At 46.5% G+C, this 27,939-nt stretch overlaps 1 long non-coding RNA gene across 1 annotated transcript in view; it reads left to right on the forward strand.

Annotated features, from left to right (window-relative positions):
* Window positions 1–27,939, forward strand: part of LOC138658099 (uncharacterized) — a 151,066-nt gene that overhangs the window by 90,052 nt on the left and 33,075 nt on the right. Inside the window, exon 2 of the long non-coding RNA XR_011317341.1 lies at window positions 11,374–11,535. This is a non-coding gene — a long non-coding RNA (uncharacterized lncRNA). The remainder of the gene's footprint in view (window positions 1–11,373; window positions 11,536–27,939) is intronic.

Raw genomic sequence — 27,939 nt, forward strand, 5'->3', positions numbered from 1 at the left:
ATAGACGTCTATGTGAGTGTGCTGTGGGCATGCGCTGTGCAGGGTGCATTGTGCAGGGAGGGGGAGGTGAGCTGCGTCCATCTCCCATAGACGTCTATGTGAGTGTGCTGTGGGCATGCTCTGTGTAGGGGGCATTGTGTAGGGAAGGGGAGATGAGCTGCATCCATTCCCCATAGACTTGTATATGAGTGTGCTGTGGGCATGCTCTGTGCAGGGGGAATTGTGCAGGGAAGGGGAGGTGAGCTGCATCCATTCCCCATAGACTGGTATATGAGTGTGCTGTGGGCATGCTCTGCGCAGGGGGAATTGTGCAGGGAGGCGGAGGGGAGCTGCATCCAACCCCATAGACCTCTATGTGGGCATGTTCTGTGCAGGGGAATTGTGCAGGGAGGGGTAGGTGAGCTGTGTCTATTGTTGTGAATTCTGTGGCAGAGTTCACTCCTGTGGTCACAAGTGGTACTTCGGCTGATTCTCTCTGGGAGCTTCCGTTTGTGGAGGAAAGTGGTACTGCAGCTTCTGAGTTTCCTCCCTCAGGTGATCTGGTGAGGTCGTTAGCTGCTTCTCTACTTAACTCCACCTAATGCTTTGATTCATGCTTCCTGTCTATGTTCCAGTGTTGGACTTGTGTTTCTCTGGATCATTCCTGTGGCCTGCTGCTCTGCATAGCTAAGTGCTTCTTTGCTATTTGTTGCTATTTTTTCTGTCCAGCTTGTCTATTTGTTTTGCTGGAAGCTCTGGGACGCAAGGGGTGTACCTCCGTGCCCCCTTTGCGTGGTTTTCTTTAGGGTTTTGTGTAGACCGCAAAGTTATCTTTCCTATCCTCGTTCTTTCTAGAATATCGGGCCTCACTTTGCTGAATCTATTTCATCCCTACGTTTGTCTTTTCATCTTGCTCACAGTCATTATATGTGGGGGGCTGCCTTTTCCTTTGGGGTATTTCTCTGAGGCAAGGTAGGTTTATTTTTCTATCTTCAGGCTAGTTAGTTTCTCAGGCTGTGCCGAGTTGCATAGGGAGCGTTAGGCGCAATCCACGGCTGCCTCTAGTTGTGTTTGGAGAGGATTAGGAATTGCGGTCTACAGAGTTCCCACGTCTCAGAGCTCGTTCTGTTATTTTGGGTTGTTGTCAGATTACTGTGTGTGCTCTGATCGCTATGCACATTGTGTTCCTGAATTGCCTAGCATAACAGTACAGGAGGCCAAAAGTACTAATGTTTCTCAATAGAGGGAAAAAAGAAGTTCTGAGACCATTTTTTTTCCTTTGCACTGTGTTTTGTCTTTTTTTCCCCTAGACATTTGGGTGGTTCAGGACACAGGTGTGGACATGGATATTCAGGGTCTGTGCTCTTCAATGGATAATCTCATTATAAATGTACAAAAGATTCAAGACTTGGTGGTTCAGAAGCCTATGTTAGAACCTAAAATTCCTATTCCTGATTTGTTTTTTGGTGATAGAGTCAAGTTTATGAATTTCAAAAATAATTGCAAGCTGTTTTTGGCCTTGAAACCTCACTCCTCTGGTGACCCAGCTCAACAAGTGAGAATTATTATTTCTTTTTTACGTGGGGACCCTCAAGACTGGGCATTTTCCCTTGCGCCGGGAGATCCTGCATTGGGTAATATTGATGCGTTTTTCCTGGCGCTCGGATTGCTGTACGATGAGCCTAATTCAGTGGATCAGGCAGAGAAAAATTTGCTGGCTTTGTGTCAGGGTCAGGATGAGATAGAGGTATACTGTCAGAAATTTAGAAAGTGGTCTGTACTCACTCAATGGAATGAAGCTGCGCTCGCAGCGATTTTCAGAAAGGGTCTCTCTGAAGCCCTTAAAGATGTCATGGTGGGATTTCCTATGCCTGATGGTCTGAATGAATCTATGTCTTTGGCCATTCAGATCGGTCGACGCTTGCGTGAGCGTAAATCTGTGCACCATTTGGCGGTATTACCTGAGATTAAACCGAAGCCTATGCAGTGCGACAGGACTTTGTCCAGAGTTGAACGGCATGAACACAGACGTCTGAATGGTCTGTGTTTCTACTGTGGTGATTCCACTCATGCCATTTCTGATTGTCCTAAGCGCTCTAAACGGTTCGCTAGGTTTGCCACCATTGGTACTGTACAGTCAAAATTTCTTCTGTCCGTTACCTTGATATGCTCTTTGTCATCATATTCTGTCATGGCGTTTGTGAATTCGGGCGCTGCCCTGAATTTGATGGACTTGGATTATGTTAAGCGTTGTGGGTTTTTCTTGGAGCCCTTGCAGTGTCCTATTCCATTAAGAGGAATTGATGCTACACCTTTGGCCAAGAATAAGCCTCAGTACTGGACCCAGCTGACCATGTGCATGGCTCCTGCACATCAGGAGGATATTCACTTTCTGGTGTTGCATAATCTGCATGATGTGGTCGTGTTGGGGTTGCCATGGCTACAAGTCCATAATCCAGTATTAGATTGGAAATCCATTTCGGTGTCCAGCTGGGGTTGTCAGGGGGTACATGGTGATGTTCCATTTCTGTCAATTTCGTCATCCACCCCTTCTGAGGTCCCAGAGTTCTTGTCTGATTACCGGGATGTATTTGATGAGCCCAAGTCCGATACCCTACCTCCGCATAGGGATTGTGATTGTGCTATCAATTTGATTCCTGGTAGTAAATTCCCAAAAGGTCGATTGTTTAATTTATCCGTACCTGAGCACACCGCTATGCGCAGTTATGTGAAGGAATCCCTGGAGAAGGGGCATATTCGCCCGTCATCGTCGCCATTAGGAGCAGGGTTCTTTTTTGTAGCCAAGAAGGATGGTTCGCTGAGACCTTGTATAGATTACCGCCTTCTTAATAAGATCACGGTTAAATTTCAGTACCCCTTGCCATTGTTATCTGACCTGTTTGCTCGGATTAAGGGGGCTAGTTGGTTCACAAAGATAGATCTTCGTGGTGCGTATAATCTGGTGCGAATTAAGCAAGGCGATGAATGGAAAACTGCATTTAATACGCCCGAGGGTCATTTTGAGTATCTAGTGATGCCGTTCGGACTTGCCAATGCTCCATCAGTGTTTCAGTCCTTTATGCATCACATCTTCCGAGAGTACCTGGATAAATTCCTGATTGTGTACTTGGATGACATTTTGATCTTCTCGGATGATTGGGAGTCTCATGTGAAGCAGGTCAGAACGGTTTTTCAGGTCCTGCGTGCTAATTCTTTGTTTGTGAAGGGATCAAAGTGTCTCTTTGGTGTGCAGAAGGTTTCATTTTTGGGGTTCATCTTTTCCCCTTCTACTATCGAGATGGATCCTGTTAAGGTCCAGGCCATCCATGATTGGACTCAGCCGACATCTCTGAAAAGTCTGCAAAAGTTCCTGGGCTTTGCTAATTTTTATCGTCGCTTCATCTGCAATTTCTCTAGTATTGCTAAACCATTGACCGATTTGACCAAGAAGGGTGCTGATTTGGTCAATTGGTCTTCTGCTGTTGTGGAAGCTTTTCAAGAGTTGAAGCGTCGTTTTTCTTCTGCCCCTGTGTTGTGTCAACCAGATGTTTCTCTTCCGTTCCAGGTCGAGGTTGATGCTTCTGAGATTGGAGCAGGGGCTGTTTTGTCGCAGAGAGGTTCTGATTGCTCAGTGATGAAACCATGCGCTTTCTTTTCCAGGAAGTTTTCGCCTGCTGAGCGAAATTATGATGTGGGCAACCGAGAGTTGCTGGCCATGAAGTGGGCATTCAAGGAGTGGCGTCATTGGCTTGAAGGAGCTAAGCATCGCGTGGTGGTATTGACTGATCATAAGAACTTGACTTATCTCGAGTCTGCCAAGCGCTTGAATCCTAGACAAGCTCGTTGGTCGTTGTTTTTTGCCCGTTTTGACTTTGTGATTTCGTACCTTCCGGGCTCTAAAAATGTGAAGGCGGATGCTCTGTCTAGGAGTTTTGTGCCCGACTCTCCGGGTTTATCTGAGCCGGCGGGTATCCTCAAGGAAGGAGTAATTGTGTCTGCCATCTCCCCTGATTTGCGGCGGGTGCTGCAAAAATTTCAGGCTAATAAACCTGATCGTTGCCCAGCGGAGAAACTGTTTGTCCCTGATAGGTGGACGAATAGAGTTATCTCTGAACTTCATTGTTCGGTGTTGGCTGGTCATCCTGGAATCTTTGGTACCAGAGAGTTAGTGGCTAGATCCTTTTGGTGGCCGTCTCTGTCGCGGGATGTGCGTACTTTTGTGCAGTCCTGTGGGATTTGTGCTCGGGCTAAGCCCTGCTGTTCTCGTGCCAGTGGGTTGCTATTGCCCTTGCCGGTCCCGAAGAGGCCTTGGACACATATCTCTATGGATTTTATTTCTGACCTTCCCGTTTCTCAAAAGATGTCAGTCATTTGGGTGGTCTGTGATCGCTTTTCTAAGATGGTCCATCTGGTACCCTTGTCTAAATTGCCTTCCTCCTCTGATTTGGTGCCTTTGTTCTTCCAGCATGTGGTTCGTTTGCATGGCATTCCAGAGAATATTGTTTCTGACAGAGGTTCCCAGTTTGTTTCGAGGTTTTGGCGAGCCTTTTGTGGTAGGATGGGCATTGACTTGTCTTTTTCCTCGGCTTTCCATCCTCAGACTAATGGCCAGACCGAACGAACCAATCAGACCTTGGAAACATATCTGAGATGCTTTGTTTCTGCTGATCAGGATGACTGGGTGTCCTTTTTGCCTTTGGCTGAGTTCGCCCTTAATAATCGGGCCAGCTCGGCTACCCTGGTTTCACCGTTTTTCTGCAATTCTGGGTTCCATCCTCGTTTCTCTTCAGGACAGGTTGAGTCTTCGGACTGTCCTGGTGTGGATACTGTGGTGGACAGGTTGCAGCAGATTTGGACTCAGGTAGTGGACAATTTGACCTTGTCCCAGGAGAAGGCTCAACTTTTCGCTAATCGCAGACGCCGTGTGGGTCCCCGACTTCGTGTTGGGGATCTGGTTTGGTTATCTTCTCGTCATATTCCTATGAAGGTTTCCTCTCCTAAGTTTAAACCTCGTTTTATTGGTCCGTATAGGATTTCTGAGGTTCTTAATCCTGTGTCTTTTCGTCTGACCCTCCCAGATTCTTTTTCCATACATAACGTATTCCATAGGTCATTGTTGCGGAGATACGTAGCACCTATGGTTCCATCCGTTGACCCTCCTGCCCCGGTTTTGGTGGAGGCGGAATTGGAGTATATTGTGGAGAAGATTTTGGATTCTCGTGTTTCAAGACGGAAACTCCAGTATCTGGTTAAATGGAAGGGTTATGCTCAGGAAGATAATTCCTGGGTTTTTGCCTCTGATGTCCATGCTCCCGATCTTGTTCGTGCCTTTCATGTGGCTCATCCTGGTCGGCCTGGGGGCTCTGGTGAGGGTTCGGTGACCCCTCCTCAAGGGGGGGGGGGTACTGTTGTGAATTCTGTGGCAGAGTTCACTCCTGTGGTCACAAGTGGTACTTCGGCTGATTCTCTCTGGGAGCTTCCGTTTGTGGAGGAAAGTGGTACTGCAGCTTCTGAGTTTCCTCCCTCAGGTGATCTGGTGAGGTCGTTAGCTGCTTCTCTACTTAACTCCACCTAATGCTTTGATTCATGCTTCCTGTCTATGTTCCAGTGTTGGACTTGTGTTTCTCTGGATCATTCCTGTGGCCTGCTGCTCTGCATAGCTAAGTGCTTCTTTGCTATTTGTTGCTATTTTTTCTGTCCAGCTTGTCTATTTGTTTTGCTGGAAGCTCTGGGACGCAAGGGGTGTACCTCCGTGCCGTTAGTTCGGTACGGAGGGTCTTTTTGCCCCCTTTGCGTGGTTTTCTTTAGCGTTTTGTGTAGACCGCAAAGTTATCTTTCCTATCCTCGTTCTGTCTAGAATATCGGGCCTCACTTTGCTGAATCTATTTCATCCCTACGTTTGTCTTTTCATCTTGCTCACAGTCATTATATGTGGGGGGCTGCCTTTTCCTTTGGGGTATTTCTCTGAGGCAAGGTAGGCTTATTTTTCTATCTTCAGGCAAGTTAGTTTCTCAGGCTGTGCCGAGTTGCATAGGGAGCGTTAGGCGCAATCCACGGCTGCCTCTAGTTGTGTTTGGAGAGGATTAGGAATTGCGGTCTACAGAGTTCCCACGTCTCAGAGCTCGTTCTGTTATTTTGGGTTGTTGTCAGATTACTGTGTGTGCTCTGATCGCTATGCACATTGTGTTCCTGAATTGCCTAGCATAACAGTCTATCCCCCATAGATTTCTATATGAGTGTGCTTTGGGCATGCTCTGTGCAGGGGGCATTGTGCAGGGAGGCGGAGGGGAGCTGCATCCATCCACCATAGACTTCTATGTGAGTGTGCTGTGGGCATGCTCTGTGCAGGGGGCATTGTGCAGGGAGGCGGAGGTGAGCTGCGTCTATCCTCCTTAGATTTATATATGAGTGTGCTGTGGGCATGCTCTGTGCAGGAGGAATTGTGCAGGGAGGGGGAGGTGAGCTGCGTCTATTCCCCATAGATTTATATATGAGTGTGCTGTGGAAATGCTCTGTGCAGAGGGCATTGCGCAGGGAGGCGGAGGGGAGCTGCATCCATCCACCATAGACTTCTATGTGAGTGTGCTTTGGGCATGCTCTGTGCAGGGGGCATTGTGCAGGGAGGTGGAGGGGAGCTGCATCCATCCACCATAGACTTCTATGTGAGTGTGCTGTGGGCATGCTCTGTGCAGGGGGCATTGTGCAGGGAGGCGGAGGGGAGCTGCATCCATCCACCATAGACTTCTATGTGAGTGTGCTGTGGGCATGCTCTGTGCAGGGGGCATTGTGCAGGGAGGCGGAGGTGAGCTGCGTCTATCCTCCTTAGATTTATATATGAGTGTGCTGTGGGCATGCTCTGTGCAGGAGGAATTGTGCAGGGAGGGGGAGGTGAGCTGCGTCTATTCCCCATAGATTTATATATGAGTGTGCTGTGGAAATGCTCTGTGCAGAGGGCATTGCGCAGGGAGGCAGAGGGGAGCTGCGTCCATCTCTTGTAGATTTCTATATGAATGTGCAGTGGGCATGCTCTGTGTAGGGGGCATTGAACAGGGAAGCAGAGGGGAGCTGCGCCCATCCCACATAAATTTCTATGTGAATATGCTATGGGCATGCTCTGTGCAGGGGGCATTTTGCAGGGAGGGGAGGTGAGCTGCGTCCATTCCCCATAGACTTCTATGTGAGTATGCTGTGGGTATACTCTGTGCAGGGGGAATTGTGCAGGGAGGGGGTGAGCTGTGTCTATCCCCCATAGATTTCTATATGAGTGTGCTTTGGGCATGCTCTGTGCAGGGGGCATTGTGCAGGGAGGCAGAGGGGAACTACGTCCATCCCCCATAGATTTCTATGTGAGTGTGCTGTGGGCATGCTCTGTGTAGGGGGCATTGAACAGGGAAGCAGAGGGGAGCTGTGCCCATCCCACATAGATTTCTATGTGAATGTGCTATGGGCATGCTCTGTGCAGGGGGCATTGTGCAGGGAAGGGGAGGTGAGCTGCGTCCATTCCCTATAGACTTCTACGTGAGTGTGCTTTGGGCATGCTCTGTGCTGGGGGCATTGTGCAGGGAGGGGGAGGTGAGCTGCGTCCTTCCCCCATAGATTTCTATATGAGTGTGCTGTGGGGATGCTCTGTGCAGGGGGTATTGAACAGGGAGGGAGAGGTGAGCTGCGTCCATCACCCATAGACTTGTATATGAGTGTGCTGTGGGCATGCTCTGTGCAGGGGGCATTGTGCAGGATGGGGAGGTGAGGTGCGTCCATCACCTATAGACTTGTATGTGAGTGTGCTGTGGGCATGCTCTGTGCAGGGGGCATTGTGCAGGGAGGCGGAGGGGAGCTGCGTCCATCCCCCATAGATTTCTATATGAGTGTGCGGTGGGCATGCTCTGTGCAGGGGGAATTGTGCAGGGAGGGGAGCTGCGTCCATCTCCCATAGACGTCTATGTGAGTGTGCTGTGGGCATGCTCTGTGTAGGGGGCATTGTGCAGGGAGGCGAAGGGGAGCTGCGTCCATCCACCATAGACTTCTATGTGAGTGTGCTGTGGGCATGCTCTGTGCAGGGGGCATTGTGCAGGGAGGGAGAGGTGAGCTGCATCTATCCTCTATAGACTTCTATATGAGTGTGCTGTGGGCATGCTCTGTGCAGGGGGAATTGTGCAGGGAGGGGGAGGTGAGCTGCGTCTATTCCCCATAGATTTATATATGAGTGTGCAGTGGGCATGCTCTGTGCAGGGGGCATTGCGCAGGGAGGCAGAGGGGAGCTGCGTCCATCTCCCATAGACTTGTATATGAGTGTGCTGCGGGCATGCTCTGTGTAGGGGGCATTGAACAGGGAAGCAGAGGGGAGCTGCGCCCATCCCACATAGATTTCTATGTGAATGTGCTATGGGCTGTTATGATCTGGTGGCCTTGGAGCAGCATGAGACGTACTCTGGAGAAGGTGGCACCTGTACTGACCGCAAACCCTGAACTTAACAGCGCAACTAGAAGTAGCCGTGGGGGGTACCTAACACTCCCTAGACCCCTCGACACAGCCTAAGAACTAACTACCCCTAAAGACAGAAACAGGAAACCTATCTTGCCTCAGAGAAAATCCCCAAAGGATAGACAGCCCCCCACAAATATTGACTGTGAGAGGAGAGGGAAATAACATACGCAGACATGAAATCAGGATTTAGCATAGGAGGCCATACTAGCTAAAAAGAAAGAATAGAACAGAGTACTATGCGGTCAGTATTAAAACACTAGAAAATATCCACCACAAAAAATACAAAACACCACATCTGACTAAAGACATGGAGGGTATATCTGCATCTCCAGAGACACAGCTAGGCTGCAAAAAATCCTTCACAGACAAAGCTGGACGAGACAAAACATGAAAAATGCACAGAACTATAAGGTCCACAGCAGGTGGACAGCAAAAACAAAGCCAGGACTTATCTTTGAAGAAAAGCACAGCGAACAGGAGAGACCAGAAGGGATGTGAATCCTCCAAAAACAATGGACAACTGGCACTGACTAAAGGAACAAGCAAGGCTATATAGCCCAGCCCAAATTGCAAAAAATAGATACACCTGATAAATGCTGCCATCCAACTACCGCAGCACTACCACTCATAACCACCGGAGGGAGCCCAAGAGCAGAATTCACAACAATGGGCATGCTCTGTGCAGGGGGCATTGTGCAGGGAAGGGGAGGTGAGCTTCGTCCATTCCCCATAGACTTCTATGTGAGTGTGCTGTGGGCATGGTCTGTGCTGGGGGCATTGTGCAGGGAGGGGGAGGTGAGCTGCGTCCATCCCCCATAGATTTCTATATGTGTGTGCTGTGGGCATGCTCTGTGCAGGGGGTATTGAACAGGGAGGGGGAGGTGAGCTGCGTCCATCACCCATAGACTTGTATATGAGTGTGCTGTGGGCATGCTCTGTGCAGGGGGCATTGTGCAGGGAGGGGAGGTGAGGTGCGTCCATCACCCATAGACTTGTATGTGAGTGTTCTGTGGGCATGCTCCGTGCAGGGGGCATTGTGCAGGGAGGCGAAGGGGAGCTGCGTCCATCCCCCATAGATTTCTATATCAGTGTGCGGTGGGCATGCTCTGTGCAGGGGGAATTGTGCAGGGAGGGGGAGGGGAGCTGCGTCCATCCCCCATAGACGTCTATGTGAGTGTGCTGTGGGCATGCTCTGTGTAGGGGGCATTGAACAGGGAAGCAGGGCGGAGCTGCACCCATCCCACATAGATTTCTATGTGAATGAGCTATGGGCATGCTCTGTGCAGGGGGCATTGTGCAGGGAGGAGAGGTGAGGTGCGTCCATCACCTATAGACTTGTATGTGAGTGTGCTGTGGGCATGCTCGGTGCAGGGGGCATTGTGCAGGGAGGGGAGGTGAGGTGCGTCCATCACCTATAGACTTGTATGTGAGTGTGCTGTGGGCATGCTCGGTGCAGGGGGCATTGTGCAGGGAAGCGGAGGGGAGCTGTGTCCATCCCCATAGATTTCTATATGAGTGTGCTGTGGGCATGCTCTGTGTAGGGGGAATTCTGCAGGGAGGGTGAGGTAAGCTGCATCCATCCCCCATAAACATCTATGTGAATGCGCTGTGGGCATGCTTTGTGCAGGGGGCATTGAACAGGGAGGGGTAGATGAGCTGCGTCCATCCCCCATAGACTTTTATATGAGTGTGCTGCGGGCATGCTCTGTTCAGGGGGCATTGTGCAGGGAAGCAGAGGGGAGCTGTGTCCATCCCCCATAGACGTCTATGTGAGTGTGCTGTGGGCATGCTCTGTGCAGGGGGCATTGTGCAGGGAGGCGGAGGTGAGCTGCGTCCATCCCCCATAGATTTCTATGTGAATGTGCTATGGGCATGCTTGGTACATAGGTCATTGTGCAGGGAGGAGAGGTGAGGTGCGTCCATCACGTAAAGACTTGTATGTGAGCGTGCTGTGGGCATGCTCGGTGCAGGGGTCTTTGTGTCGGGATGGAGAGGCCATGAGCTGTGACACTACTGTGTATGATGGAGTCTGTCATACATACATGGGCGATATCTGTCATTGTAATTGTACACGATGAGAATGATCTCTACAGAACATGAAGTATCAGACTATTATCCAGCTCAGTGACCGGATTGAAAACTACGATGTTTTTTAAATGTGGATAATAATTCGTAGAAATTTTTTTTACATAAAAACTGGATGTAAACATTAGGCCATTTTCTGTTGCCACATCACCTTTAATTACCTAAACCATGTATACCCTAAGATGGGATTTGTGTCGTTTCTCAGATTAAAAGATTTTCAAATTCCTCATTAACACCATGTTTAGGTTCTTTCAGCTTAGACTCACATCAGCCTCTTACTCGCATTAAATCCCCTACAAGGAGTATATACTTATAAGCAAGGGATCTTGACAGAAGCCTTCTATTGTATGCGTCCCACTATATAACGTATCCTCTGGTTTCTAGGTCACTTGCACAGCAGGAATACAGGTGTAATTGGTAGTATAGCCAGTGAACTTCAAGTGGGACACTAGGAGGCTTTTTTTTGTTTCTTCACGGCCTTCGGCTCGGTCTCAGGCCTTGACGATTTGATGGATGAACGCTCTGTAGGAAGATGGGTCTTGTGCAGACTAGGTCTGTCACTAGGGTATTCACCGCCATTATCCTGACAGTATTGAGCCATCGGGTCGCTGGTCTTCCTCTACGCCTTGTTCCTGATGTCCTGCTCCAATGATTGCTCTCTCTGTATGATGTGTCCACAAGTCGTAGCTCGGTGATCATTGCTGCGAGCGACACGTCTGGCTTGATTCGTTCTTCTTGCCATCCATGGTATTGATAACATCCTTCTCGAGCACCATATTATGAAGGTACCGATTCTTCTTCTGTCTTGTTTCTTCATTGTCCAGGTTTTCCATCCGTATGTTACTACAGAAAGACCAAACTATGTACCAGTGAAATGTTTCTCGATTTGAAGACCTCGTCCAGTGACTTCATTGTTGATTTGCCCATAGCGATCCTCCCATTGACTTCCTGAGTCAATGCTACATCGTCAGAGATCATTGATCGAAGTAGGTTGAAGTCTTTTATAACTTCCAGTTTGTTGTTGTCCATCTCGGCTGTGTCCTGGCTGCACCTGGCAGTTGTTAGAATCTTTGTGTTCCTTCTATTGAGTAGAAGTCCCATGTTTAAGCTTTCCATCTTCACACTCAATAATACTGGAAGTCCTTCATTCCATGTACGATTGTTGCCATCAATGTTGTATCCACTGTGTATTTAAAATTGTCGATGATTTGTCCGGCAATTTTGATTCCTTCTTCTTTAGGAGTCTAAACAAGGAGGTAATGTCACCATAATACAACCGTACGTCCCATGGATGTAGACAACTTTACAGCAGTTGTCTTTGTGTAGAGCACAATGTGGCAAAAGAGTGCAAGTTACACAACGTGATTGCTTCAAAGCTATGGCTTATTATGACGCAGGCTCATGAGAAAGGAATCACCAAGGTCCTTTGCTTTTTGCAGTCAATACCTCTTGTCCCCCAGTCTCATACTCTGGTTTCAGAAGTCCATTCTTCATATCTACCCTTAACAGGTGCAGAATCAAAGTGTCCAGGTCATAATAGCCAGTGGCAGGAGATCCTCAGAGGGAGAATTCAGGGTTTTCTTGCTGTAATATTGATGTGGACTTTTGGAATCATTAAATTAATGTGAATGACTGCAATCCGTGGAGTTGCTGGCTTTATCCATCGTGTTGAAGGTGTCAGACCAGTGCACAATCAGTATTGACAGCAAGTTTCTGTGACTATCATTCTATGACGTTTATCAGGTTCCTCTTGGCTTTTACTCCACATAAGAAATAATAGGTAAGAGGAGATTGATATAAAGGAAATTACCCCAACACAGACGGAGCAGATTCATCGCTTCAAACATTCATAGAGTGATATATGTGGAGCTCAGGGAAATAAAGATTTACAGGAACCTGATCACAGCATACATGACGGCATGCCAGGCCTATTAACAGGAGATCTGCCAGGAATGCCGGCAGGTTCACCGGGCTCTGGTCCGGTGGCCAGCTGTGTATCCGGTGTACATCTCTATATCCTTTCCACAATATCGGTCAGCGTTCTGGCCTAATAAGGTCACATTCACACGTTCAGTATTTGGTCAGCATTTGACATCAGTATTTGTAAGACAAAATCAGGAGGTGTTCAATCAGAGGAAAAGTATAATAGAAACACGTCATCAAATACTGACCAAATACTGAACGTGTGAACATGGCCTAACTTATCACCCACAGCAGCCTTGCGATACTGGAGAACAAGATCTGGGAAGACAGAAATGTCCTAAGTAACAAGTTTTGTCTGCAGGCTAGTCATTTTTTATTTAGATAATTGTAATTTTTAATGAAAAATTTTCATATTCAACAAAGAACAGACTTGGAAAAGTGAATAAAGATCAGATGATTACAGTGAAATAGTAAATCATCTCTGTGATATAAATGTAACATTATTTGTGATACATACATTTCTTATAAATACAACAGACCTAAGAAAGACAAATGGGGATACATACAAAGAGACAGAAGGGAAAGGGGATCAGTAAAAGGGTTGGGGGGGAGGAGATCTATTGCCTAGCGAATAAGGTGCCTAAATATTCCGAAGTACCCAGAAGGTGTCCAACGGGGACCAGATGAGGTTGAATCTCTGCTCAGTTTCATCATTCAGAGCAGTGCAATAGTCGACGTTTCTAATATCTTTGATCCTGATGTTTAAGTCATATATAGACGCGGGGAAATTTGTCTCCAGTGTGAACTATCAATCACCCGCTAATGACAGTTTACAGCACAATTGCAGCAGATTTAATTCAGTGCCATTAACCTTTTTAGTTTTCCAGTTTTGAGTGCTGATCATTTCACACAGGAACCACATGATTTAGTGTTTGCTACAACTTCCCTAACTGCCAAAAGCAACCTCACAACCTCCGGGCGTACAGCCTAAACCGCCATAAAAGAGGCTATTAGCTCTGTAACATAGAAGCTTAGTCATGAATAATTTCAATGACTCCTCCGGCCGATGACGAGCTTTGCCTTCATGGCTCTGTTCTAGTTTTTCGTAATGATTCGCCAGGTGAAACTATTTGCCAGTCTGGCTCTGGTGACGCCATTACTCATTGATTTGCCAATTATCTAGGTCATATCTTATATTACAAAGAAGCAGCACGCATTTATAGAGATATAATATATATTATCTAATATATAATTGTCTAAGGGTTTTTCCGTCTGTCTGTCTTTCTGTCTGTCTGTCTGTCTGTCTGTCCTGGAAATCCCGTGTCACTGATTGGTCGAGGCCGCCAGGCCTCGACCAATCAGAGACCGGCACAGCATCGACGTAGAAATCCCGCGTCTCTGATTGGTCGAGGCCTATCAGCAATGGGCACAGCGACGATGATGTCATAAAGGACGTAGACATCCCGCGTCTCTGATTGGTCGAGGCCGCCAGGCCTCGACCAATCAGCAACGGGCACAGCGACGATGATGTCATAAAGGACGTAGACATCTCACGTTTCTGATTCAGCGACGGGCACAGTATCGACGTAGATGTCATAATGGTTGCCATGGCGACGATGATGTCATAAAGGTTGCCTCGACCAATCAGCGACGGGCAAAGTCTGCCGCGAATTCTGGAATCATCATTGTCCATATACTACGGGGACATGCATATTCTAGAATACCCGATGCGTTAGAATCGGGCCACAATCTAGTCTACTATATAATTGTCTAAGGGTCACGTCCGTCTGTCTGTCTGTCTGTCACAGATATTCATTGGTCGCGGCCTCTGTCTGTCATGGAAATCCAAGTCGCTGATTGGTCGCGGCAAAACAGCCACGACCAATCAGCGACGGGCACAGTCCGGAAGAAAATGAACTGCTCCTTCCTCCCCGCAGTCAGTGCCCGTCGTCCGCATACTCCCCTCCCGTCAGCGCTCACACAGGGTTAATGGCAGCGTTGACCGCGGTGTAATGCACTCGGTTAACGCTGCTATTAACCCTGTGTGACCAACTTTTTAGTATTCATGCGGCCTATGCAGCATGAATAGTAAAAAGATCTAATGTTAAAAATAATGAAAAAAATAAAAAATCGTTATATTCTCACCGTCCGTCGGCCCCTCGGATCCACAACAGGCCTTTCCCGCTCGCGAAGCTCCGGTAACCGGTCCATGCTGCGATCTTGCGAGATGACGATGTAGCGGTCTCGCGAGACCGCTACGTCATCACCTCGTGAGACCGCAATGCACTCTTGGGACTGGAGCGCGCGAGGACCATCGGTCCTCTTTTTTTTAACAGGGATATGGTGCATACTATGTGACTGGCCAATATACTATGTGGCTGGGCAATATACTACGTGGTTGGGCAATATACTACGTGACTGGGCAATATACTACGTCACTGGGCAATATACTACGTGACTGGCCAATATACTACGTGACTGGGCAATATACTACTTGTCTGTGCTGTATACTACGTGATTGGGCAATATACTATGTGGCTGGGCAATATACTATGTGGCTAGGCAATATACTATGTGGCTGGGCAATATACTATTTGGCTGGGCAATATACTACGTGACTGGGCAGTATACTACGTGTCTGTGCTGTATACTACGTGGCTCTGTGCTGTATACTACGTGACTGGGCAATATACTATGTGACTGGCCAATATACTATGTGGCTGGGCAATATACTATGTGGCTGGGCAATATACTACAGGTCCTTCTCAAAAAATTAGCATATAGTGTTAAATTTCATTATTTACCATAATGTAATGATTACAATTAAACTTTCATATATTATAGATTCATTATCCACCAACTGAAATTTGTCAGGTCTTTTATTGTTTTAATACTGATGATTTTGGCATACAACTCCTGATAACCCAAAAAACCTGTCTCAATAAATTAGCATATTTCACCCATCCAATCAAATAAAAGTGTTTTTTAATAACAAACAAAAAAACCATCAAATAATAATGTTCAGTTATGCACTCAATACTTGGTCGGGAATCCTTTTGCAGAAATGACTGCTTCAATGCGGCGTGGCATGGAGGCAATCAGCCTGTGACACTGCTGAGATGTTATGGAGGCCCAGGATGCTTCAATAGCGGCCTTAAGCTCATCCAGAGTGTTGGGTCTTGCGTCTCTCAACTTTCTCTTCACAATATCCCACAGATTCTCTATGGGGTTCAGGTCAGGAGAGTTGGCAGGCCAATTGAGCACAGTAATACTATGGTCAGTAAACCATTTACCAGTGGTTTTGGCACTGTGAGCAGGTGCCAGGTCGTGCTGAAAAATGAAATCTTCATCTCCATAAAGCATTTCAGCCGATGGAAGCATGAAGTGCTCCAAAATCTCCTGATAGCTAGCTGCATTGACCCTGCCCTTGATGAAACACAGTGGACCAACACCAGCAGCTGACATGGCACCCCACACCATCACTGACTGTGGGTACTTGACACTGGACTTCAGGCATTTTGGCATTTCCTTCTCCCCAGTCTTCCTCCAGACTCTGGCACCTTGATTTCCGAATGACATGCAAAATTTGCTTTCATCAGAAAAAAGTACTTGGGACCACTTAGCAACAGTCCAGTGCTGCTTCTCTGTAGCCCAGGTCAGGCGCCTCTGCCGCTGTTTATGGTTCAAAAGTGGCTTTACCTGGGGAATGCGGCACCTGTAGCCCATTTCCTGCACACGCCTGTGCACGGTGGCTCTGGATGTTTCCACACCAGACTCAGTCCACTGCTTCCTCAGGTTCCCCAAGGTCTGGAATCGGTCCTTCTCCACAATCTTCCTCAGGGTCCGGTCTCCTCTTCTCGTTGTACAGCGTTTTCTGCCACATTGTTTCCTTCCAACAGACTTACCATTGAGGTGCCTTGATACAGCACTCTGGGAACAGCCTATTTGTTGAGAAATTTCTTTCTGGGTCTTACCCTCTTGCTTGAGGGTGTCAATGATGGCCTTCTTGACATCTGTCAGGTCGCTAGTCTTACCCATGATGGGGGTTTTGAGTAATGAACCAGGCAGGGAGTTTATAAAAGCCTCAGGTATCTTTTGCATGTGTTTAGAGTTAATTAGTTGATTCAGAAGATTAGGGTAATAGGTCGTTTAGAGAACCTTTTCTTGATATGCTAATTTATTGAGACAGGTTTTTTGGGTTATCAGGAGTTGTATGCCAAAATCATCAGTATTAAAACAATAAAAGACCTGACAAATTTCAGTTGGTGGATAATGAATCTATAATATATGAAAGTTTAATTGTAATCATTACATTATGGTAAATAATGAAATTTAACACTATATGCTAATTTTTTGAGAAGGACCTGTATGTAGCTGGGCAATATACTATGTAGCTAAGCAATATACTATGTGCCTGGGCAATATACTACATGGCTGGGCAATATACTACGTGGCTGGGCAATATACTACGTGGCTGGGCAATATACTACGTGGCTGGGCAATATACTATGTGGCTGGGCAATATACTACATGGCTGGGCAATAAACTACATGGCTGGGCAATATACTACGTGGCTCTGTGCTGTATACTACATCACTGGGCAATATACTATGTGGCTAGGCAATATACTACGTGGCTGGGCAATATACTACGTGGCTGGGCAATATACTACGTGGCTGGGCAATATACTACGTGACTGGGCAATATACTACGTGACTGGGCAATATACTACGTGGCTGGGCAATATACTACATGGACATGCATATTCTAGAATACACGATGCGTTAGAATCGGGCCACCATCTAGTAGTGATATAATGACTTGATGCTGGTGAATCATCTCAGTCACGGCCTACATCTGTGACAGGGAAATAAAAAAGAAGCAATTACCAATGTTTCTCTAATAGTTGGACAATGTTTACTTTACACATTTCTAAGGTTAAAATTGTCTCGTTATTAAAGGGTTAATTAAATTTGACCAGGTCAAATTTTACAATTCTGAACAGTGTCACTTTGTGGTTATAACTCTGGAGCTTCAACGGGCCCACTGATTGTGAGATTATTTTCTCATGATATATCGTACTTCATGGTAGAAGTAAAATTTCTTCTACATGACTTGCATTTATTTGTGAATAAACAAAGCAGAAATTTTGAAAATTTCCCAATTTTCAAACTTTTAATTCTTATGCTCTTAAATCAGAGAAATATGTCGCAAAATAGTTAATAAATAACATTTCCCATATGTCAACTTTACATCAGCACAATTTTGGAAACACTTTTTTTTTGTTAGGCTGTTATAAGGGTTAAAAGTTGACCAGCAATTTCTCTTTTTTTCCAAACAAAATTTACAAAACCATTTCTTTTTAGGAACCACCTCACATTTGAAGTGACTTTGGGGGATCAATATGGGGGATACCCAAAAGTGACACCATTCTAAAAACTGCACCCCTCAAGGTGCACAAAACCACATTCAAGAAGTTTATTAACCCTTTAGGTGCTTCACGAGAACTAAAGCAATGTGGAAGGAAAAAAAAATGAACATTTTACTTTTTTCACAAAAAATGTACTTTAGATCCAAACTTTTTTATTTTCACAAGGGTAACAGGAGAAAATGGACCACAGAATTTATTGTGCAATTTCTCTTAATTACGCAGATATCCTGTATGTGGGGGAAAGCCACTATTTGGGTGCATGGAAAGGCTCAGAAGGGAGGGAGTGCCATTTGACATTTTGTATATAAAATTTGCTTGAATAGTAAGCAGACGCCATGTTGCGTTTGAAAACCCAAAGAGTGAAAACCACCCACAAATGACCTCATTTTGGAAAACACACCCCTCAAGGATTTTATCCAGGGGTATGGTGAGCATTTTGAACCCACAGGTACGACACAGAATTTGATAACATTAGGTTGTCATATTGAGCCGTCGTTAATGTTGAGCGCAAGTGCTCGCTACTCCAGTTTGCATCGGGTGCACCGAATATCGCTGGTGCTCGAGTGACATGCCTTAGTCCACGTCCCACATGTTTTGAAGCTGTTAGACATAAAAAAAAAACATGCAGGGAACTGCGATACTCCATGTAAACTCGAGTAGTAAGCACTTTCGCTCAACAATTGCAGTTATAGCATTATTTTTATTACTAGATGGCAGCCCGATTCTAAAGAATCGGGAGTCTAGAATCCATATATACTTTATTTATTCAAATGTAAGAATAATACAATTAATAAATAATAGTAAGAAAGAACAAAAAATGGCTGCACTCACCAGCTCTTGACAATTCTTGTTAGCTCTGTGTCATTAGTATCCTTACTATTAGAGCTCATGTTGGCTAAGCTAAACAGCTTTAAGCGTGGTGGTGGCAAACAACAGGTTAATAAGAGGCAGTGTCAGGTAGTAGGAAAATAGCCAGTTAATAATAGGCAATAGTTCTTTGCAGGAATGCAGATATTAATAAATAGGCAGTTTATATTGCAGAGAAATTGCTGGGCAATAATGGACAATGTCCTTATGTGGCAAATAATAGAGCAATATACCCAATGTGGCAAAGAAGAGGTTAATAAACGGCAGTCTCTCAGTATAACAGTCAGTGAATAATAGGCAGTATATGGAGAAAACACCAAACAAAAGTTCAAAATTGGTGTGAAAATGTCACTGAACCACTTCACAACTAAATATATATAGTTTTGGTAAATGGTATTATCATTTTTTTGACGAAATTCGGCAGGAGCTTGAAGAGCAACGTCACTGGGCCCGCCTCCACGCAGTAGAAACTTGCTGTGAGGTAAAAATTCAAAAATCACACCAAAATGGCGGGCGGAGTGTGTCACAGTACGGCACGTTTCTGATTGGTCGCTCGCAGCAGGCGGCAACCAATCAGACACTGGACACTGTTGACGTCACTTATCTCCGGACATTAGCTCCGGACATTAGCTCCGGACATTAGCTCCGGACATTATCTCCGGACATTAGCTCCGGACATTAGCTCCGAACATTAGCTCCGGACATTAGCTCCGGACAAAGCCACGGAAATTGGCACAAATTGCAGGAAGTAGTATTCTAGGCAATTAATCTCCGGACATTAGCTCCGGACATTAGCTCCGGACATTAGCTCCGGACAAAGCCACGGAAGTTGGCACAAATTGCAGGAAGTAGTATTCTAGGCAATTATATATTAGATATATATAAGTTTTTGGCAAAGCCAGCTTACCGCTTTGAAGAAACAGGAATACATCCAACCTGTGGTTACAGTTCGCACGGAAAATGGATTGGGACAAATCCACACATGTAAAGAAAAATGGGTATTAGACCTACCGGTAATTCGGTTTCCAGGAGTCCATCCTGAGAGCACCCTGGAGGATGTCCTCCTCCTCCTTGCAGGGACAGGAAAAACACACGAGAGAGTAAAAGGTCCCACTCCGCCCCCTTTCCTCAGTGTTTTGACAAGTACCACACCATGGATAAATGCAATTTGAATTCTTTTATTTAAACAAATCATATTACAGCATATGAAAATAGTATACATAGGGGGGGGGGGGGGGAATAACGGTACTGTCAGGATGGACTCCTGGAAACCGAATTACCGGTAGGTCTAATACCCATTTTCTAGGACATCCCCCTGACAGCACCCTGGAGAATACCAAAGAAAACTCCATTAGGGTGGGACTACTGCTTGGAGAATTTTTCTCCCAAATGACGTTTGCTGGGCTGCTAACACGTCAAGTTTATAATGTTTACAGAATGTATTCACCCTGGCCCAGGTTGCGGCCTTACATATTTGTTCTAAGGACGCCCCCGCTCGTTCAGCCCATGATGCTGAAATAGCCCTAGTAGAATGAGCTTTTATTCCCACTGGCCAGTCTACCCCTTCTGATGAAGTTTTGGAAGCTTTTTTACCCCTATTTTTTCCCCAAACAGGATAAATAGGTTAGGGTCCCTTCTCCAGGTTCTAGTGGCCTCTATATAGTCTAACACTGCTTATCTTATGTTCAGGGAGTGTAAAGATTGCTCTTTTGCATTAGAGGCATTTTCGCAAAAGGAGGGTAAAATTATCTCTTGCTTCCGGTTTTGTAATGATGCAATTTTTGGGATAAACAATGGGTTTAATTTTAAGATTATGTGGTTACAGTTCGCACGGAAAATGGAGTGGGACAAATCCACACATGTAAAGAAAAATGGGTATTAGACCTACCGGTAATTCGGTTTCCAGGAGTCCATCCTGAGAGCACCCTGGAGGATGTCCTCCTCCTCCTTGCAGGGACAGGAAAAACACACGAGAGAGTAAAATGTCCCACTCCGCCCCCTTTCCTCAGTGTTTTGACAAGTACCACACCATGGATAAATGCAATTTGAATTCTTTTATTTAAACAAATCATATTACAGCATATGAAAATAGTATACATGGGGGGGGGGGGGGAATAACGGTACTGTCAGGATGGACTCCTGGAAACCGAATTACCGGTAAGTCTAATACCCATTTTCCAGGACATTCCCCTGACAGCACCCTGGAGAATACCAAAGAAAACTCCATTAGGGTGGGACTACTGCTTGGAGAACTTTTCTCCCAAATGACGTTTGCTGGGCTGCTAACACGTCAAGTTTATAATGTTTACAGAATGTATTCACCCTGGCCCAGGTTGCGGCCTTACATATTTGTTCTAAGGACGCCCCCGCTCATTCAGCCCATGATGCTGAAATAGCCCTAGTAGAATGAGCTTTTATTCCCACTGGCCAGTCTACCCCTTCTGATGAAGTTTTGGAAGCTTTTTTACCCCTATTTTTTCCCCAAACAGGATAAATAGGTTAGGGTCCCTTCTCCAGGTTCTAGTGGCCTCTATATAGTCTAAAGGTACCGTCACACTTAGCGACGCTGCAGCGATACCGACAACGATCCGGATTGCTGCAGCGTCGCTGTTTGGTCGCTGGAGAGCTGTCACACAGACCGCTCTCCAGCGACCAACGATGCCGGTAACCAGGGTAAACATCGGGTAACTAAGCGCAGGGCCGCGCTTAGTAACCCGATGTTTACCCTGGTTACCATCCTAAAAGTAAAAAAAACAAACACTACATACTTACCTACAGCCGTCTGTCCTCCAGCGCTGTGCTCTGCACTCCTCCTGTACTGTCTGTGTGAGCACAGCGGCCGGAAAGCAGAGCGGTGACGTCACCGCTCTGCTTTCCGGCTGACCGACGCTCACAGCCAGTACAGGAGGAGTGCAGAGCACAGCGCTGGAAGACAGACGGCTGTAGGTAAGTATGTAGTGTTTGTTTTTTTTACTTTTAGGATGGTAACCAGGGTAAACATCGGGTTACTAAGCGCGGCCCTGCGCTTAGTTACCCGATGTTTACCCTGGTTACCAGCGAAGACATCGCTGAATCGGTGTCACACACGCCGATTCAGCGATGTCTACGGGGAGTCCAGCGACCAAATAAAGTTCTGGACTTTCTTCCCCGACCAGCGACAGCACAGCAGGGGCCTGATCGCTGCTGCCTGTCACACTGGACGATATCGCTAGCGAGGACACTGCAACGTCACGGATCGCTAGCGATATCGTCTAGTGTGACGGTACCTTAACACTGCTTATCTTATGTCCAGGGAGTGTAAAAATTGCTCTTTTGCATTAGAGGTATTTTCGCAAAAGGAGGGTAAAATTATCTCTTGGTTCCGGTTTTGTAATGATGCAATATTTGGGATAAACAATGGGTTTAATTTTAAGATTATGTGATCATCGCAAATCTGAAGATACGGATCCCTAATAGATAAGGCCTTAATCTCTCCCACTTTTCCATGTGCGAACTGAGATAGGCATGTTTTCACCTGGGCATAAGGTTCTTTACATAAAGCCCTGAGGACCAAGTTTAAGTCCCAAGAGGGGGTTAACTGCCTAAAGGTGAGACGCAATCTCTGGATGGCTTTAACAAACCTAATTATCCATGGGTGGGAGGCCAAAGGATAATCTAAGAAAGTGCTGAGGGGCGAAATCTGTACCTTAAGGGTACTAGGCCTAAGACCCATGTTGAAACCAGACTGAAGAAAATCCAGACCTCTGGGGACATCCGGGGTCTCTGGCAACACGGCCGACCTGCCACCCTCCATACAGAATTTCTTCCAGATCTTGTAGTAGAACGCCGAAGTTACTGGTTTTCTGCTAGCTTGAATGGTTGAAATGACTTCATCTGATAAACCCCGAGCTTTCAAGATGTCCTTTTCAGGATCCATGCTGACAGGTGTAACCTTCCCGGGTTTGGGGCAAGACAGGACCCTGATAGATGATGTCCTTTCATAGAGGAAGTTTGATTGGGTTCTCTGTAGTCATGGACCCCAGCAATGGGAACCAGCTTCTCTTTGGCCAGAATGGCACAATCAACAGAACTGTTGCCTGGTCTTCCTGGATTTTTCTGAGTACCACTGGAATGAGTGCCAATGGGGGAAACGCATAGGAGAGTGGTTCGTCCCATGTCTGGCTTAAGGCGTTGATTGCTTCTGGCATGTCTGAAGGATTGAGAGAATAGAATCTGGGCACCTTCGAATTTTTTCTTGTGGCAAGCAAATCTATTCTGGGAGTTCCCCAACGGTGGCATAATAGTTGGAAAACTTCTTGGTTTAGTTCCCACTCTGTTGGACAGACCTTCCTCCTGCTTAGGTAGTCGGCCAGGATATTTTGCGACCCTTCTAAGTGTACTACGGTAATTGAAAGAACTGTGTTCTCTGCCCAGACAAATATCTTTTGCGCTAGATCTTGTAGTGCTTTGTGCTAGTGACCTCCCTGGTGTCTCAAGAATGACACTGCTGTCATGTTGTCTGATAAAATCTTTTCATGCTTGTTCTTTAACCGAGAACGGTTTCTTCTTAGGGTCTCCCAAACTGCATGAAGTTCCCTGAAGTTTGATGACTTGTGGCTGATGTCTTTGGGCCACCTGCCCTGGAAAAAACTCCCTTCTAGGTGTGTTCTCCATCCTCACTGACTGGCATCTGTGGTGATTACTACACAAGGGGTCGGAATCCATGAGACACCTGTCCTTTGGTTGCCGGGTTGTGTCCACCATCGTAATGATCTTCTCACTGCTGTTGACAGATGTATTGGTCTGTCCAGAGACATCTGGCAATGATCCCATACCGAGAGAACCTGTCTCTAATAGTCTTGAGTGGGCTTGGGCCCACCTGACACAGGTGATACAGGCTGTCTTTATTCCTAAGATCTTCATGGCTAATCTTATGGTAACTCGATGTCTCAGGAATTCTGTGATCATTTTGCTTAATGATTCCTGCTTTTCTCTTGGTAGAAAGGATTGTCTGCAGGTAGAATCCAGAAGCACTCCAAGGAATACTTTCCGAGATTCGGGCTTCAGGTGTGACTTTTTTCGATTTACTATCCAGCCAAGGTGTCCTAACACCGCAATGGTTCGATCTCTGTGTAGGAGTAAAGTCCTTTCTGATCGGGCTACCAGGAGAAAATCGTCCAATAAGGAATTATTGTAATTCCTTGGTTTCTTAGGTATGCAACTACCTCTGTGATCAGCTTCGTAAATATTCTCGGAGCTAAAGCCAAGCTGAACGGGAGGCATTGAAACTAGAGGTGGCAGGTTTGGTCTAGCAGACTAAAGGTACCGTCACACATAACGATATCGTTAACGATATCGTTGCTTTTTGTGACGTAGCAACGATATCGTTAAGGAAATCGTTATGTGTGACAGCGACCAATGATCAGGCCCCTGCTGGGAGATCGTTGGTCGCTGAGGAAAGTCCAGAACTTTATTTCGTCGCTGGATCTCCTGCTGACATTGCTGGATCGGCGTGTGTGACGCCGATCCAGCGATGTCTTCACTGGTAACCAGGGTAAACATAGGGTTACTAAGCGCATTGCCACTCTTAGTAACCCGATGTTTACCCTGGTTACCAGCATAAACGTTAAAAAAACAAATACTACATACTTACCTTCAGCTGTCTGTCCCCGGCGCTGTGCTTCTCTGCACTCCTCCTGCATCCTGTGTCAGCGCCGGCCAGCCGGAAAGCACAGCGGTGACGTCACCGCTCTGCTTTCCGGCTGACCGGTGCTGACAGTGCAAAGGAAAGCAGAGCGCCGGAGGACAGACACGGAAGGTAAGTATGTAGTGTTTTTTTTTTTAACGTTTACGCTGGTAACCATGGTAAACATCGGGTTACTAAGCGCGGCCCTGCGCTTAGTAACCCGATGTTTACCCTGGTTACCGGGGACCTCGGGATCGTTGGTCGCTGGAGAGCGGTCTGTGTGACAGCTCTCCAGCGACCAAACAGCAACGCTGCAGCAATCGACATCGTTGTCGGTATCGCTGCAGCGTCGCTTAGTGTGACGGTACCCCTACTGAGAACCTCAGAAGTTCCTGAGAGGTTGGATGGATTGGAACCTGATAATACGCACTCTTCAGGTCGAGAGTGCACATTACTGAATTTTTGTCTATGAGGTGGATGGTTGACCTTATAGATTCCATCCTGAACCTTTTGTATTTGACCGAACGGTTTTAGGTGTATGATTGTGCGCTTTTCCCCTGACGGTTTCGGGATTGAGAATAGGGAGGAGTAGTGACCTCTGCCTATTTCTCATGAGGAGACCCGAACTATGACCTTGGAGCTGAAAAGTTCCTGAAGGTCTGAGAACATTTGAGAATTGGCTGCCACGGTTGTTGGTGAGATACACCTTTGGGGTGGGGTAGAAATAAGCTCTATTTTGTAGCCCTCTGATATTATATTTAGGACATATACGTTTTTTGTTATCTGACTCCAGTTGTTTAGAAAAAGACTAAGCCTGCCCCCTATACCTATGGCGTAATTGTCTTCTAGATCTAGAGCTTGATCCGAAAAGGGAATTTTTTCCCCTTCTGTTCTGAGCATAGGAACCTTTATAGGTCCCTCTGTTGGATCTCCACTGCTCTCTATAGTCAGGTTGTTTGTGAGGTGATGGCCTTCTCCGAAGGGCTGAAATTTCTTGGGTTTATCCTCAGGAAACCCTTTTTTACTATCAGACGCAAACTCTAAAGCTGTGTTCACACGTTGCAGATTTTTCGCGTTTTTTTTCGCTATAAAAACGCAAAAAAACACATACAATATGCATCCCATCATTTAGAATGCATTCCGCAATTTTTGTGCAGATGATGCGTTTTTTTTCGCAGCATGTTCATTAATTTTGCTGATTTTTTGCAGATTTCCCACTATATTATTGCATTGGGAACCTCCGGAAAAATCCGAAAAAAAAACGCACCAAAAAGCAGTAAAAACGCAGTAAAAATGCATGCGGATTTCTTGCAGAAAATGTCCGGTTTTGCTCAGGAAATTTCTGCAAGAAATCCTGAACGTCTGCACATAGCCTAAGATGTCATCTAACGCCTGTCCAAACACCCAAGATCCTGCGAAGGGAATGGCATATAATTTATTTTTAGAGGCGTTATCTCCCAACCAAGATTTAAGCCATATAGCTCTAGGGGTCGCATTAGACAAGGAACTATTTCTAGCCGCAAATCTCACTGATTCGGCTGAAGTATCAGCCATGAAGGCCGTGGTGGATTTTATAATGGGAAGGGAAGAAATTATATCAGCCCGCGGGGTTTTATTAACTAAATGTTCTTCTATTTACCCCATCCATAAGAACATGGATCTGGCCACCGAAGTAGCTGCTATATTAGTCCGTATCAGGGCTCCTGACGTTTCCAAAGCTCGATGTAGGAGAATATCTGCCTTGCGGTCCATGGCATCTCTGAGGCTTGAAGAGTCCTCAAATGGAATGGATGTCTTTTTTGGAACTTTGGCCACAGGTACGTTGACTTTAAGGATTTCTTCCCATGTCTTCATATCATCTGGGTCAAATGGTAGACGGCCCTTAAATTCCCAGGACATCACCAGTCTACACTCTGCTATCTTCCATTCTTGCAATATCATCAGCCGGATATGTTCGCTTACAGGGAGCACCGTCTGTCTCTGAGATGTAAGACCTCCAAACATTAGATCCTGTCTGGACTTTGTACGCGGCTCCACCTTCATCTGCATAGTATTTCTCACCGCCTGTACTAGATCTTCCACTGGGAAGAGATATTTCCTTCCTTGATCCTGCTCTTCTAGTGGAAGCTCCCCTTCTTCCTGGTCTGAGCTCTTAAAGTCTGATTCTTCATTTGAATTTATATCAAGATCCTCTCTGTTCTGGGTCCCATCTGGGTCTCTTACGGCTCGGACCTGGACTGGAATGGTGCTGTTGTGATATGGTAGCCAAGGAGGATTGCACTTCCTCCCAGATTAAACTCCTCATCTCAGACAAGAGTGTTGGTTGTTCTTCCCTTACAACTTTGGAAATACATGAGCTGCAGAGAGATTTTTTTGTACGCCTCTGGAAGCTTTAAAGGGCATATGGAGCAACGGTTGCACTTCGCCGAGGCCTTGCCTGGCTTTTTAGACGTTGGGAGGGGTGTCTGTGGGATATCCTTATCCTAAATAATACAACAATAGGGATAATAGGGCTGGGCTGAGTGTCTAAATGCGTGTTCAAGTGCATCTGCGCTATGCGCACTTTCCCCGGCATCCTCACTCCTGAATTCCATATCATCTTTCGTTTCAGGCATTTAGACACTGGTTCCAAGACACACACCCTGTGCCAAACCAGCGACGTTGAACGTTTGACCGCGAGTCCTGTTCACATGCGGACTCTCGGAAGCCTGAGAGCAAACTTAATCAAATTTGCCGCCCTCTTTTTCCCTCCAACTACAATCGCATTCCACGCTGTGAAACGCCGGACGGGATACGCCGCTGACGTCACCGGAAGTGACGCTTGGATATTTTTGCACCCACTTCCGCGTTCCACGATTTGGAACGCAAGCTGGTTCCCCGCAGACATCACCGGAAGTGACGCTCGGTCCCGGGAGTGGTGGCTTCCTGCTGACCGCAGACTCCTCCGTGCTCCTGTATGGAACACATGGTTCCGGGCGCCTCTTCTCCTGCCGCATGGCGCCAGAACTGAGAGCTCTACCCAGGAGCTTGTCTGCTCGACTGGTCTCTGGGGCAGAGGGACTCCCCACCGGGAAGTTTCTACCCTGGGCCACTTGACAGGGGGAAGGATATTGGACCAGCCGCACGATCCCCCTGAGCCCTCCGACAAGCCTTTGCACGCTGCGTAGATCTCTCGTGTGTCCCTCCATGCAGGGACAAGAAAAACACTGAAGGAAAGAGAGCGGAATGGGACCTTTTAACCTCTCGTGTGTTTTTCCTGTCCCTGCAAGGAGGAGGACGACGTCCTCCAGGGTGCTGTCAGGGGGACGTTCTGGAAAAACTTTTTGTTTCTCCAGTGATCAGTCCAACGGTAGAGTAAAATATACCTTTATTTATCCATTAAAAAGTTCCATATTTCTTCAGTAACAATATTGCATACATTCAATCCCTTATGGACGATGTGTTTCAACACCACATGTGTCTTCCTCCAGGTCCCTATTAAATTCATAGCCAACAGTAACCCCT

This window comes from Ranitomeya imitator, chromosome 1 (genome assembly GCF_032444005.1).
Source record: "Ranitomeya imitator isolate aRanImi1 chromosome 1, aRanImi1.pri, whole genome shotgun sequence".
Lineage (NCBI taxonomy): Eukaryota > Metazoa > Chordata > Amphibia > Anura > Dendrobatidae > Ranitomeya > Ranitomeya imitator.